Source organism: Abrus precatorius, unplaced genomic scaffold, assembly GCF_003935025.1.
Source record: "Abrus precatorius isolate BTA unplaced genomic scaffold, Abrus_2018 Scaffold6, whole genome shotgun sequence".
In the NCBI taxonomy this organism is placed as follows: Eukaryota; Viridiplantae; Streptophyta; class Magnoliopsida; order Fabales; family Fabaceae; genus Abrus; species Abrus precatorius.
Genome location: NW_020874406.1, coordinates 11,188,688 through 11,205,010, shown reverse-complemented (window position 1 = coordinate 11,205,010; position 16,323 = coordinate 11,188,688).

Sequence of the window (16,323 nt, the reverse complement as noted above, 5' to 3'; positions counted from 1 at the left end):
AATAATAATGATACTATAAAAAATAATAGACAAAAAAGTAATAATAAATATCACATATCCAATGATGGTTATAAATATAAATATAAATATATTAATAATTAAAAGTTAATTACTTTTAATAAAGATTTGTGATTCCAGGTTTTTTATGCTAAATATATGTTAAGAATTAGAAAATATCTCTTATTTAGTAAATATCAACAAGTATCTTACTTTTGAAAATAATTAGTTTTTATTTGAACTACTTTTCTTGATTTCTAAGATGGTTTACCATATGAGTTTACTATTAAAATTTGGGCAGGTATTCATATTATGTTTCTGAAATAGATAAAAACTTGTTTGTTTTTAATAGTGTTTGAGATTAGAAATTTTTAAACTTTTGGTTGCTTAGGCAAATTTACAATATTATTGTTAAGATTATTCAAATCAAAATTTTATTTTTTGAAATTTTAATGAATTTAAATTTTTTTAATTAAATTTTACTATCGGTGGATATTTAACCTTATTGTTGTAAATTCTCTTTTTAATAATATTTTTAAAATGGTTTTAAAATGGTATCCCCTCCCTCCAAAATTACTTTATTTTTTTTTTTTAATTTATCATAGTATGCTTCTAACTAATAATATGAGACATAGGAGAGCTAAGAGTATTCTAATATTTGTGCTAGATGTGATGAAGGTCCTAAAATTATATTTCATGTTTTAAAAAATGTTCTTATGCCAAAATTGTTTGGGATCATTTTATTTTGTCAAATTAATGAAATGGGTTTGATTTTTTAGTTCTAAATATAGGATTAGTTATTTTATAATATAAATAATAAGATTCTTTATAATTGTATTAATTGAAATAAATTACTTAGGATTATTGATTGACATTTATGGGAAGATAGAAATTATTTTCTGTTTCAACAGTCTTATATTTAGCCTAATTTACTTATTCAAAAAATTATTGTAGATGTTAATTATTTAATTTATTATTCCAACTTCCAAGAATTCTTCTACATGTCTCTCTAAGATCACTAAAGACTTAATGCATGTTAATGGGTGTCTTTGAATCCTAGATTGCCCTAGTTAATTGTAGATGAGTCATCTTTCTTTACTAGTATGAGTGTTGTGTGTGAAAGACTAATTAGTGATGCTCAAGGCCAAAAATTTTTCTAGTATCATCCACAATTGAATTTACGTTCTTCTTTAGAGGTTGAGTTTTGGGGTATCTATTTAGGAGTTAATTGAGTAAACTCTCAAATTAGTCTCCTAGATAGTACCAGTTGTGCATATTTGTCTTTTACTTATTTAAATTGTAATAGTCTCTTGAAAAATATTAATTTTTACCATTAAATGACACATAGATGTTAAAATGACGTTGTTCCATGTTACCTTTGCAATGAGTGCATTAAAGTAAACTAATTAGCAAATGTATTAAATATTTGTAGCAAGTAATAAAATTTAGAATTCAATTTAAGTCTCAAGTATAGTCCTCAAGGATCTTAATTATCAACTATCACTTCACAATTTGATAATTATTTGAGTCATATAATTGATTTGGAAGGTTTATAACATGTAAAGATAAGAAATAACAACAATAGAAAACTATGAAAGTGTTGTAAAATAGAGTTGCGAATTTGTGTTAAAATGCTACGTGAAAAGTAGTTAAGATTTTCAATTGCAATCTAATCATATTCTAGACTCTTAAGAAATTTAATTGATTGATAATCAATTTCACTTGTTTAATAAAAGAACAATTTATTGCCTCATTGATCCTAATATCTAACTAAATAACCATAATTCCTTAGGTGTAATTCAATTAAACATTGCATTAAGCCTCGAAAATTATAGGATTACAAGGTTATAAATGCTTATCCCTAAGATATCATTAACCTTGGCATATGATTCAGATATGAGAAACTAACTCAATTTTCATTAATAAAAATTCTTCTAAGTTCAATTCAATTAAATGATCAATCCAACAATTGCATTAAAAACAGAATCAAATGCTCAAATCAATTAAAATCTCAAGGTCTAGATCCACAATTAAATCACAATATTAAATTTGAATCCATAATCCCTAACAAAAATGGTTTAGAACAATATTACAAATGGAGAAAGAAAAGCAAGAGATGATGAAGAAGAAGAGCAGAAAAACATCTTAAAAAAATCCAATATTCAATCTGATTCATCAAGGATTAAAGCCTGAAAGTCACTCCCAATCTCTCTCTCTCTCTCTCTCTCTCTCTCTCTCTAACTCTCCTAAAAAGTTAAAATGAATGAAAATGAAAAAATGACAAAAGATCCCTATTCTGAACTATTAACCGCTTTTTATATTTTTTTCCACCACTCTCTATGTTGACACTTTAATTACTTGAAGTTGTAACGTAGAAAGTCTTCTAGAAGCTTCTTAGGCTGAAGTGAGAACTTTAAACGCCCAAAGTGGTCACTTGAAAGTAGTTTTGCCAAGTCTGATGTTGTGCGTTAACACTTTAAACACATAGAGTGTTAATGCGCAAGCCTTTATGCAAGATTATAGTTGCTCGTTAACACTTTGAATGCATAGAGTGTTAATGCGGAAGCCCCTCATGAAATTTTGCCTTACGCGTGTTAGCTTCAAACACAGAGTTGTAAAGTGCAACATCTTTATGGAAATAAGCCTTGCATGTGTTCACTTTGAACACATAGAGTTGTAGCATGCAAGCTTCTCTTGAATTTAACTGTTGGAGTATTTACTTTGAGCACTTGAAGTTGTAACACACAAGCTCCTCATGGATTTTCTTCTCCAAAATATCAACTTTGAACACTTAAAGTGTTCACTTTGAACTTTAATATTTTTTAGAACCTCTAGAGTTGTCACTTTATGCATCCAGAGTGATAACTTCCAGCATATATCAATTGATTCTTCACTTTTTAAGCCCAAATCTTCCACTTTATTCATTTAGCTCTCAACTTCAAAATCTCCAGCTCAAGCTTCTACACAAAATGAACCTTTTTAGCATAATCATTCCAGAATTAAGATAAAATCTAAAATTCTGAACTATTCACACAACTTTGAATACAAATGCAATGTTTATGGTATTTTCAGTTTTATTGGTTATTTAACTACTTATTTACTATTAAAAGCTAAAATAAAATACTAGTAAAATATGGATTTATCATTCCACACCTCCTACACACACTCTTATGTCCCTCCTCCTCGAAGATTAGCAGTGGTCTGAGTCTTAAGGCTACCGTCACTCTATTTCTCTTCATGAAGTTACATCTTTCATGGTGATTCGCGCTCCCAAAGCCCCCACCACCTCTCCCTCTCTTTCCTTACCTCAAAGCCACACTATTCTCCTTTCTTCTTTCAAATTAGTGCATTTTTTGGTTTCAATTAGTCTTGTTTTAGGTGTACTACTTTATTTTTATTTTGGTGTTATATTGTTAACTTATTTTACCACTGTCCCAAGTAAAAATGTAATTTATAGTATTTATTATTACATTAATGGATCTGGCAATGGTCATCTCACCTTAAGGGAGCTAAATTGTGAAAACATAATTAATGCAATGCATCACGCTGATAAAGAAGAAGGTATTAACAAGGTTTTAAGGTATTACTATCATTATCATTAGTAGTATAAAGAGGTCATAAATACTTTGTGGCAACATGTAGTTAGGGAGAATGCATGGTGGGGGCGACTTGGAACATTGTGGTTAGGGAAATAAAGGTCAAAGATGAGAACAATAATATTGAAGCAAAACCGGTCAAATTAGTTCTTGATCTTGTGTGAAATAATATTATTTTAGCATCTTATGTATCACTTAATGGCAAAAGTTAATATTGTTAAACATTTGTTAACAAAAAAGACTTAACTATATAGCAAACTAATATGTGAGTGATTAATGTGACAATTTAAATAAGTAACGAGACTAATATGCACAACTTCTATGGTCTGAGGGACTACTTTGGTGTTTACTCAGATTTAATTTGATTGTTAAGAAGAGTATTTGTAATATTTGAATTGAACAAGGATTAAGGAAAATTCAGATCATCCTAACCTCTAGTGTTTTGAATCTCGAGATCCCTCTTTACTTGTTGAAGTTAGTATTTATTTTGTTATAAATATTTGTTTTGCTTTAATTATAATTTTAGAGCTTTTTTCAAAATCAAATAATTGATATTGTCTAAATAGAAATTTGATTAGTGAAGTGTTGTTTGGTAAGTCAATCTTTCTAAGACATTTTTTAGTATATTTTTAGTGAATTAGAAGAAGAAAAATCATTGAGCATGTTGAGAGAACACAAGACTGCTATTGGTTGGACTATTAGTGATTGAAGGGGATAAGTCCAACTATGTGTATGCATAAGATTCTATTGGAGGGAGATAGTAAGCTAGTTGTGCAACTCCAAAGAAGGTTAAATCCAATAATAAATGAGGTGGTTTAAAAAAAGTGTGAAATTGTGGGATGCGAGAATTATCTACCCTATTTCTGATAGTTCATGGGTAAGTCCAATTCAAGTTGTACCTAAGAAGGGTGGCATCACAGTAGTGCCTAATGAGAACAATGAGTTGATTCCTACAAGGACAGTTACAGGCTTGATAATGTGCATAGATTACTACAAGCTGAATGTGACAACTAGAAAAGATCACTTTTTCTTACCATTCATTGATCAAATGTTGGAAAGGTTAGCTAGATATGTTTATTATTGTTTCTTTGATGGGTATTCAGGTTATAATCAATTTGTGGTAGAACCTACATATCAAGAGAAGATAGCATTTACTTGTCCCTTCGGTGTTTTTGTCTATCGGAGGATGCCTTTAAGATTATGCAACACCCCAACAACATTTGAAAGGTGCATGCTTTCCATTTTCTTTGATATGGTAGAAAAATTCATTGAGGTATTTATGGATGGGTTCTCTGTTTTTTGTAGTTCTTTCGATGCATGTTTGCATAATTCTTTGGTTTTAAAAAGATGCCAAGAAACAAATGTTGTTCTTAATTGAAAAAAAAATGTCATTTTATAATCATCAAAGGTATTATTTTAGGTCATGGAATTTTGTTCAAAGGTATTGAAGTAGATAGAACTAAAGTTAAAATTAGTGAGAAATTATCTCCTCCTATGAATGTCAAGGGCATTAAAACTTTTTTAGGACATGTTGGCTTTTATAGAAGGTTTATTAGAGGTTTTTCAAAAATTGCAAAATCATTGTGTAATCTTTTGGTTAAGGATGTACCATTTGTGTTTTATGAGAATTGCTTGCATGTCTTTGAGACTTTAAAAGAAAAACTAGTTTTTATACCTATAATTTTTTCACCTGTTTGGACTTTGCTGTTTGAATAAATGTGTTATGTTAGTGACTTTGCAATAAATGTTGTTTTGGGTCAAAGAAAAGATAAGTTGTTGCATGTAATTTATTATGTTAATCTTGTTTTGAATGAGGCACAACGTAATTATGCAACTACGAAAAAAGAATTGTTTGCAATTATTTTTGCTTTTGAAAAATTTTGTTCATATTTAGTTGGTTCTAAGGTAGTTGTTTATATTGATCATTCTACACTTAAGTATCTCTTGTCTAAGTAAGAAACAAAACCAAGGTTGATTAGATAGGTGTTATTACTTCAAAAGTTTGACTTGGAGTTGAAAGATAAGAAAGGCAAAGAAAATTTAGTTGTTGACCATTTGTCTAGGATTGCTCAAGTAGGAGTTCAAAATATCCAGTTATTACCAATTAAAGAAGAATTTTCTGATGAGCAGTTGTTTGTTATGCGAACACTTCCATGGTTTGCTGATATGGCCAATTACAAAGCTATCAAAGTTCTATCAAAAAGTTTGAGTTAGTTTTAAGTTGGAATCAAAAGAAGAAGTTCTTACATGATTCAAGGTATTTCTTTTAAGATGAACCTTATTTATTCAAGAAGTGTGATGATGAGATGATTAGAAGGTGCATTCCAAATGAGGAGATGCAAGATATTTTATGGCATTGTCATGGCTCTGAGTATGGTGACACTTTGGAGGGAAAGAACAACAACTAAAGTCTTACAGAGTGGTCTTTATTGGCCCACACTTTTTAAAGATGCTTGATCTTTTGTAAAAAAATGTGATAAATATCAAAGGAATGATAATTTATTAAGAAGAAATGAGAAGCCATAGAATTATATTTTAGAAGTAGAGTTATTTGATGTGTGAGTGATAGACTTCATGGGTATTTTCCCTTCATCATACTCTAATAAATACATTCTTGTTAATGTGGATTATGTGTCCAAGTAGATAGAAGCTATTCTATCACCTACTAATGATGCCAAGGTAGTTGTGAAATTTCTAAGAAAGAACATTTTCACAAGATTTGATATTTCAAGAGCACTTATTAGTGATGAAGGAAGTTATTTCCGTGACAAACAAATTGAGGCATTACTGTAGAAATATGGAGTTAAGCACAAAATAGCTATCTCATATCCTTCTCAAACAAGTCGTCAAGTTGAAGTGTCTAACAGGGAGTTAAAATGAATTCTTGAAAAGATGGTTGATGCATTAAGGAAAGATTGGACAAGGAAAATTGATGATCCACTTTGGGCTTATAAAATAGCTTTTAAAACTCCTATAGAAATGTCTTCAAATCAATTGGTGTTTGACAAATCCTGCCACTTGCTCGTAGAGTTAGAACATAAGACTTTTTGGGCAATAAAATTTCTGAATTTTGATGTTAAAGTTATTAGTAAAAAGAGACTTCTTCAACTTCATGAACTTGAGGAATTTAGGCACCAAGCTTATGAAAGTGCTTGCTTGTACAAGGAAAAGACAAAGAAATGGTATGACAATAATTTTTTTTTCAAGCATTTTGAATCAGTATAACATGTATTACTATTTAATTCAATATTAAAGTTGTTTTTTGGAAAGTTGAAGACAAGATGGTCTGGACCATTTGTAATAAGCAAGGTTTCTCCGTTTAATGTTGTAGAGTTACTTGAACCAACATCTAGAAGAAAATTCACAGTAATGGTCATAGGTTGAAGCATTATTTTGGAAGGGAGGTTGATAGGCAGAGATTAACCTTACCATTATTATCAAGAATTGCAACCCAAAATTTAGTACCCTTTATTTTACTTTGATTTATTTTGTTCATTTTATGTTATTTCTTACTTAGCGTTTTATTTATTACTTAAAAATAATTTACCAAGGCATTTATGTGGAGCACTTAAGCACTAACTATGCAAGAAAATTGAACTAATTTCAGGGTGTCCAACGCCTAGGCATTATTTCTCATGGCTTGAGTGTTCACTGAAAAAAAAATTATAATTTCAGGCTGTTCATCACTTAAGCGCTCAACATTCTACGTCTGGCGCTTACTACGAAAGGAAAAAAAAAAGACTTTTAGGTGACTCAGCGCCTAGACACTTTGATGTGTGATGTTTTAATTGAAACATGGGCATTCGATGCAGTCCATAACATATCATTTTTGTTCTTTTTCTTTGGTATAGGATATCAATATCCATATTTTTGTAGTTATGAGCACGAGATGGAACATGAACAAAGATGTGTTGATGTATTAAGCGATTTGTGTAAGGAAAACACAACATGGGGATTGGATGCACATAGAAAACCTTTATGTCTAAGGAAAGCGATTTAACCCCAAACATTTGTTCAGTCCAGACTTATCATAAGCTAAATCACTTAGAAATACACATGGAACAAGCCATCCTCATTCATTGTATAATCAAAGATACACAAATTGATATGGGGAATCTAATTGCTTCAAAGATACATGAAATGACTCAAGCATCATCTAGTAATCTAAGATATTCAAGTTTAATTACATAATTGTGTAGGATAGCAGGAGTTAGTATTGAAAGAGATATTTTAGTCTTACCAAAGCGACTAATTAATGCAGCTACTATAGCCCACAAGATTTGGACACTCGAACTCAAACACAGCCTAGTTCTAGTAGCCAAGGAGTTCTCTCACCATTGCACAAAGGTTAGACCAATTGGAGAACAATCAAAGGTTAAGCATTCGTCAAAATAAATATCTCATTTGTCTTGTCAAAGGATTAGAAGTAATAGTGAGACAAATAACTATTCAGCAAAGAATGGGACCAGATGAACTGGAGGAACCATTAGTACCGAATGATGATCTTTTAAGGCCATTTATATTGAGCAAGAGCAAGAGGTTGCAAAAGAATAAGAAGAAGATGTTGATGAAGATTAAGTCGAATAGAAATGGGAAAGTTTTCTATTTTTGTTTATTTTATTATTCTAGTTTCTTATTATTTTTAGTTTATTTATTATATAGGTTTAGTTTAGATTTTGTTTATGTCCTAAGTTGTTTATGTCAATGGTATCTTGTTGGAAAAAAAAAAGAGTCTTTTGATTATATAGCTGTAACAGTTCTTGTTAAGAATTGTGTTGAGTGCTAAATGATTTGACTAGATTTTTGTATGATCTTGAAATATTATGAGCCCAATATTTTGAATGGATCATACTCTCATCGACTGTGCCTATTATAGCTTTGATCTAAAGTATGCATTTTCTTAGTGATGGACCAGATTAATTTTCTAAAGAAATATTATGTAATATTTTTGGATTGACTTTATCTTGAAAAATGTGTGATTCTCAGTTGAGGCAAAATCTAAGGGTAGTGCATCTTGATAAAATGATTAGGGCATTCTTTGGACCATTTGAGCCTTTCAAGCCAACTTGATAATGTATACCTATAAATCCCTTTTGAAGCTAAAAAAAAATAAATTGATAATAGGTCTTTCCTTTGTTTTCAATTTCTTTTATCCTACCTTTCTTTAAGCCCTAAAAAAAAAAATATTTCATCTGTAATAAGTTTTTTTTGAGTTCTTTAAGTGGTGTATTGCATGTTATGTTTATCTTATAGTTAGTGTCATATTCTTGCGAGTTATTTTTGTGAGTTTCTCACAGAAAAAAAGAAAAATAAATTAAAGTAAAACTAAAGAAGTGCAAAGCATATGAAAAAATATGTATACAAAAATAAGGAATTATGACACTACTTTATTTTCCTTATTATTAATTTTATTTAAGACTATAATGTATGCTTTAAGTATGGTAATGATGGTCCATCAATTTATTGAGATTTTAAGAGTATAAAGACATCCAAAACCCTTTAAAAATTTCCTTTGAGAAGTTTTTTTTTATTAGTTGTTTATTTTATTGCATTTTCTTAATGTTTTGCTGAATTTATGAGTGCTCACACACTAAACTTCCATTACTTAAGCAGAGTTTACTGATTTTATTTTGCTCTCAGGCGACTTGTAACCTAGACACCTAACTCGCAATGCCTTGGCACCAACGGCGGGCTATCAAGTGAAGTTTTGCATAAATAAAATAAAAAAAAATAACTTTTAGGATTGAATGAGGGGAGAACTCAAGAGAAAATAGAGGGGAAGAAGCTATTGGGTTAGATGAACAACTTGGGAACAAGAGGAAGGCGAGAGATTGAAGATTCATCTTTTCAATTCTTGATTCTTTATGAATTTTTCTGCACTTTTCTTCTTTGTTCTTTATAAAATGAGTTGCTAAACTCCATAGCTAAGGGAAAGAATTAGATCTGAAATAGGTGTATTGAAATTGAATTTCTAATGTTTAGATATTAGATTTCTTGGATTAATTGTTTATCTTTCATTTTTATATGCAAAGATTATGAGTTGTTATTTACGATTGAATTAAGGTTCCGACATAATTTGGAAAAATTGTGTATGAATTAACTCAAATGATGAACTACATGAATTTCAAGGTTTAGGAATATTTCTTGAATTTTATGTGATTTGTGGATTGATTTAGCACTTAATTTATACTTGTGTTGAGATATAGTTAATGAATTGTCATATTTTATCATAAGTAGGAGAATTGATTCACCAAGGAATTGAGATTCATTTACTTAAAATCCTTCTATTAATCTAAGATTTTCAATTCAAGAGTTGTAGAAATTGAACAAGGATTAAGAAAAGTTTAGATCATCCTAACCTCTAGTTTTTTGAATATTAAGATTACCCTTTACTTATTGAAGTTAGTATTTATTTTGTTATAAATCTTTGTTCTGCTTTAATTATAATTTTAGAGCTTTCTTCAATTTAAATAGTTGATATTCTCTAAATATAAATTTGATCAGTGAAGTAATTTTTGGTAAGTTAATCTTTGTGAGAAAATACACACTTACCATGGTTATTACTTAAACAATTCGGCGCATTTGCCAAAAAGTTATCAGGTAACAAATGTTGCTTTAGGTATAGTGGCAAACTTTTTTTTTTCGTATAACATTTTATAAAGGCTTTGGTTTCATTTTTATCTCCCCTCAAGCTATGGCATGAATGCATGCAATGCTTTGTCTATGTTATATTAGTAGGTTCAATTTTTGCTTCTCAATTTTTCTCATTCCTGTAAGGAGTTGCAAATGGACAATTCAGGAGAACAAGATCTACCACACCACTTGGAAGTGGTGTTGAAAAATCCATTTCTAAAGTGCTAGTCTCTCACGATAGAAGTAGGTCAAATCAATTTAGGCTTTGTATGGCCAAAACCTAGCTTTATGCTATTTTCACAGTCCAAGCCTAGGTTTTGACCTATTATAAGCCAAGTTTTTAGGCCTAACTTACTTCACAGCTTGGCCTAGCTTATTAGTCATATTAACAGTTGGTTATACATGTAAGCCTTCTAAATAGATCATAAGCCTATATCTAAACAGGTCAATGGGCTTATAACCTAATATCTATAAGGGCCAATAATATACTTATGGACTAATAGGCCTATCTCTAAAAAGGTCAATAATGGGTTAAGATAATAGGCTGTATTAATAATTACAAACTAAACAAATCCATCAATAAGCCTTCAGCTTTTAACCAAACATCAAGCAATAATTAATAAGTCGAAAGCAAACTTAATAAATCTAACAATATTATATAGTCCTTTAACAAAAATTCACCCAAATCAATGGAAACTACAAAAAAGATATCAAATCTTCAATTTGTTCCATCTACCTTCAAGATAAAGACAAAAAATAATTTATGTTATTTTATTGAAAAATGCTTACACATATAAAGAAAAAACATATAAAAATAATAAGTTTTTATCTTTGACTTTTTCTTTAAAGCATATTTATGACAAAGCCCACCATAAATTAGTGCTTCAATTAATTCTTCATTCAATTTAGAGCGATATTCATCAATAACTCTACCTTCAGCACTAAAGATAGACTTTGATACCACAGTTGATATAGGAATAGCCAATATATCAGTAGTCCTCTTGGATAAAATCTTATATTTTATACTATTATTCCTTTATCAATCCAAGATACTAAAGGAGCTACCATCTCCATAAAAAATATAAACACCCTCTTCTAGATAAGCTTGTAATTCAAATTTCATTGGTAGGATTGCTTCATTTTCATGCACAATGCTCATAATTTGCTTAAACCCATTAACCTTTGAAGATGTAGGTTGAGTAGAAGATGAAAAATTATTGTCAATGCTAATCACTTCTAAATGGGATGAATCTCTAAATTAAAAGACACATATTCATCATATGACTCGTCCAATGAATTTCAAACCTTTATATTCTCTTGAGTAACTTCTTTAGGTTTATAAATCAAAGGTAAACATACATTCCAGCATTATGAAATTTACACCTAAGTCTAAGACACTAGCAATAGCCATTAACAAATTACACTCTGCCAATATTTATCAAACTCTGCTTTCATTAGAACTACCATTTCTACCATTTCTCCTATAAAGTAATCTATATCCTTCACCAATTATCAATAACTTGTTTCACCCTCTAAACTACTGTAAGATACAAGTTAACGGTGGGATATTCACTTCTTGAGATTGCATGAGTGGCAACATCAAACACTTCTAGAACTTGACAAAATTTCTCAACTTTATCCTATTCTTCAATTAAAGTATGTAATTATAATGTGGCTCTTTTTCTTTGTAAGTTCCAAATGTAATGTTGAATTTTAAAGCATTGGACGATATTTAAAATTTAGAATTTCATATCGTTAGACAATCAATTATAAGCCTTCTATCTTTCAATCTCTTTTGCTCAACAATGTCACAAAAAGCCTCCAACCTTCCATCATTATGATTGATATACTTTACACTTTTACAAACATTGTAAATAATATCCTTAATCTGACTAACACCATCTTAAACTAACAAATTTAGTATATGGGTACAACACCTTACATGAAACAAGGCACCACAAAGGAATAACTTACTATTTAATGATAAGTAATCTTTTAAAGAATAATTGTCTCACAAAATCAACCGTATATTTAGCTACTTGGTGACTTGATTTTCACATATTCGTAGTTAAGCTAATCTTGTTAACACTTTTCAATAGATTTTTTAACTTTTTTTTTTCTTTGTCTCATATAGTGCATCTTTGCGATTTTACGATTAACTTTTTGAAAATAAGAATTTGCATATTGAAAGGCCCACAATCAAATCTCATCCTCAACTACACTAAATGAGTGTCCATGCACCATTATAGTAACATTAATTATCTTCCTCATCCTTTCATTAGAGAATCTAATACCAGGACTAATCAATGGACTAATCAATGGATTACCAGAATTGGAAGGTTGAAATGGGATGAGAGATTGCTTCTTTTCTATAGCAACTTTTAGCCTATTTTGTAAGTAATTTTAAGCATGACTCCTTAGATGGCTAGTGTTGGACCCTTTTCCACCGGTACATAATTTACCTTTACAATATTTGTATACAACTTTCTTCACTCCACCAACTTTAACTTCATCAAAATCATTCCAAATAAGTGATGTCTTCTGTCTTTTCCTCTTGATGACTGAATCTTCATTAACTTGATCTTTACTTTTTTCACTTTCTTTTAAGTTGTCTTGTACCTTGAATATGTTGGTACTTGTTTAGTAACTTCATTCAAGGAGTAGACGAATTGCTCTCGACTCGGGAAGACATTTTGCTGTCCTTTTTACAATGACACAGAGTCAGTAAAAATAATTAAGATTTTAACGAAATTTAGATACATATATACCTCATATGCAAAAATAGAATATTTACTATATAATAAACCACATGTCTATTTTGCCTTGAAGTAAAAAGAATCATTATTTTATTTCTCTTGTAAATTTTATTTATTCAAAAACAAATTGTTTTGCAATATTCTATAAGCAAAATTACAATGCCAAAAGTAGATAAAATAGTAGATTATAACAATAGATCCACGAATCTAGTGGCATATATTAAAACAAATATCTATTTAAATTTTATAATTTATTACATTTCTCTTCTTTGTTTTCTATCTCTTTTATGATTCACCCAAACATTTTTTTCTTAAATTATTCATGTGCCTTAGTGCTACATATTGGGCTTTTAGGAGAGTTATATTTCATAACAATTATCTTCTGCATCTAATATCTAATTGATTTCTTATATGAAATTTTAATTTGTTGTCATGTACTGGTCTCCTACCATAAAATTAAAATACATTTTTTTTATAGTACTTGTCACCATAAAAAAAATAATGGTTAGGTTGGAAGAGCAATTTCTTAAGCTATCCAAAATTTTCATGTTCTTTATATCTATCTGGCCTTTGAAAGTTCCCATTTTATGCAACTATTTTTCATTTTAATTTGAGATTTATCTTCTCTAGTTTTTTTAGATAGGGAATTCATATTTTGTGAGACAAAATTTCTATATTTATGAAACTAAAAACTTTTAGCATCTTAGAGGACTTCTTTTTAATAAAGATTTTAACTATTATAAATTATTTTAGTAGTTATAATCTTCAATGTTATAATTACCCATTTCTTATTAAGAATAGTTTGTTCAAAATTAGTTATATTGATTTAGTAGAGTGAAATATTGTCCAAGTTATGCTTTAATTCTTCATTAATTTAACTGTTTGGTTCAGTTTGAATTATAAAGTAAAGAGCATAGGATGACTAGTGGCTGCGTTCATGAACAATTGAGAAGGAAAATGAAAGTGAATATGCGTTAGGATTTTTAATTTTAAACATATAGGTAAATTAGACATTTCATAGAAATAAATTAAAATAATATAATTTATAAGTATAAAACTGTATATAAAGAGGTTAGTTTTGTAAGCATTTTTAAAAGCTTGATCTGATTTTTTTAATTAAATAGGCCTATTTATAAGCTTGGGCCCAACCTTTTTACTAAATGAGTCAAGTCAAGCTGTAAACCCCCAACGAACGGCTTGACCTACTTCTACTCATACTAGTCTCGTAGCTTCTCTCCTCAAGTCCCATTTTGTTATACACTTTTGTAGTCTCGACATCCTCTCTTCTTTAAGGCTTCTTGACCAACGATGTGTAGAAATTCAGTGAACCCATTAGTAAAAAAAATTGAAAATTTGGCCCCACCCAAAATCTTTACTGTATTGCTCCTCCTATATATGTTGCATTATTGACCCATCAAGGTATTTTTTTTTTTTTACTTCTTCCTTTATAAGCCTCCCATATGCAATGCCAAGCTTGAAGATTTTGGGACTGCCCTTGAGTCCTACAAAGGAAATGATCTTGAATGGAAGACTATCCTCGCCATCTGATTACATAATGAGATTTTAGACATGAGTTATTTTAGGTTACTCAAATGACTTGGCTGTGGCAATAGGGAATGAAGATAGGGTTACTGAGACTTTTTTTTTTTGAAATATATTTAAATGTGTTAAGATACTTATTTTCAAATATTAATTTTAATTAATAAAATATTAAAAAATTAAATGACATGACAATGATGAGTTAAATTTATATTATCAAACTCATCATTTAACAAACCATTGTTGATAGTAGAAACTAAATTTTTACATTATGAAAATGTCAAGGACTAAATCTTGACAATTTTTTAAAAATCTTATCCTAACATTTTTTAAAAAAACTTATCCAAAATAGTGCTACTTTTGTAAAGACAAAAAAACATAATTAAGTTTTAAAGAAATAATATTATTAAGTGTAGAGATGGTATGAACAATAAAATAATAATAATAATACCACAAAAACTAGATGACAAAAATGATGATAAATTTTATATATTTAATTATAATAGAAAGATAGTTGTTATAAGTTAATAAAAAAAATATCATAAGAAGATATATTACATTGTATTAGTTTATTAGTAGTTTGTGTAATGTATAGGTAATTTATTTTAAAATAAAAATATATATAATTGAACAAGAGATCGTAAAAAATTAAGTTAGAATTATTGTCTCTAAAATTTATTACAAAATCAAAAAATAAAATAATTTTAATTAAAGAATCAAATGAATGCTATATTTTTTGGACATAATTATTTTATTTATAATATAAAACTGAGTAATTTCTCATTTAACCTATGTGTTTGCTTATATTTATTTTTTAATTACGGCTAACGTGAATTAGTGTATTATATAACTTATAAATAAATTAACAAAATGACTTATTATAATATATTTTAAAAGTTATAATATTTATAATTTAATTTTTAATAAATTTTGTAGGTTAAAGATTTTAAAATATTTGATATTTAAATTAGTTCCTTTAAAGGTATTTTTTTAAACAAATATCTTTTAAAAATATTATTACAACAATTATGAAGGCAAATTTTCTTATTTGTTTACATAATTTGCAAAAATTATGCAAATCAAATGCAACTAACATAAAGAGGACACGGGAAAAAATTAAAATGACACTGAACATTTTATTAGTACTAAAATTGATTTTAATAATGAATTGAAACTTGTAAAAGTAAATATGAAAGTTATAATTTTGAGAGAAATTTTAAAAATTTATATGACATTTAATATTTTATTAATCTATAAATTATCTTTTATTATAAATTAAAACTGTATAAGTACTTATTAATACAAACATTTTTAAAATCACCATTTAACTAATGGATACATACAAGATTTGTTTGGAAACGATACAAAATAATTTATTAATATAATCATATAAAGATATAAAATAATAAATTTTGAAAGTGTAACATATAAAATAATAAATTTTGAAGGTGTAATGAATAATTTTATAAATTTTTACATAAAATTAAATAATAAATACTGATATTATTAAATTACATATAAAAAATCTAAGTTATTTATTTTTCAAAAAATATATCTAATAATATAAAAAGGGCCATTTGTGCATCACTTCATTACAAACTCGTCATGTGTTAGCTTGAGTCTTATTCTTTAAGGCACAGTATTTTTGGTAGACAAGAAGTCGAAGAAAAAAATCCAATTGGTCCCGCTTCATTAATTGGACCCCCTTTACTATGATATGAAAGCCCAATAGCCCACGATAGATTGATAGCGCCGTAGATTCTTGCAGGGTTTAGCCCAAAGGTGCGTGCGTGCGTGACTGG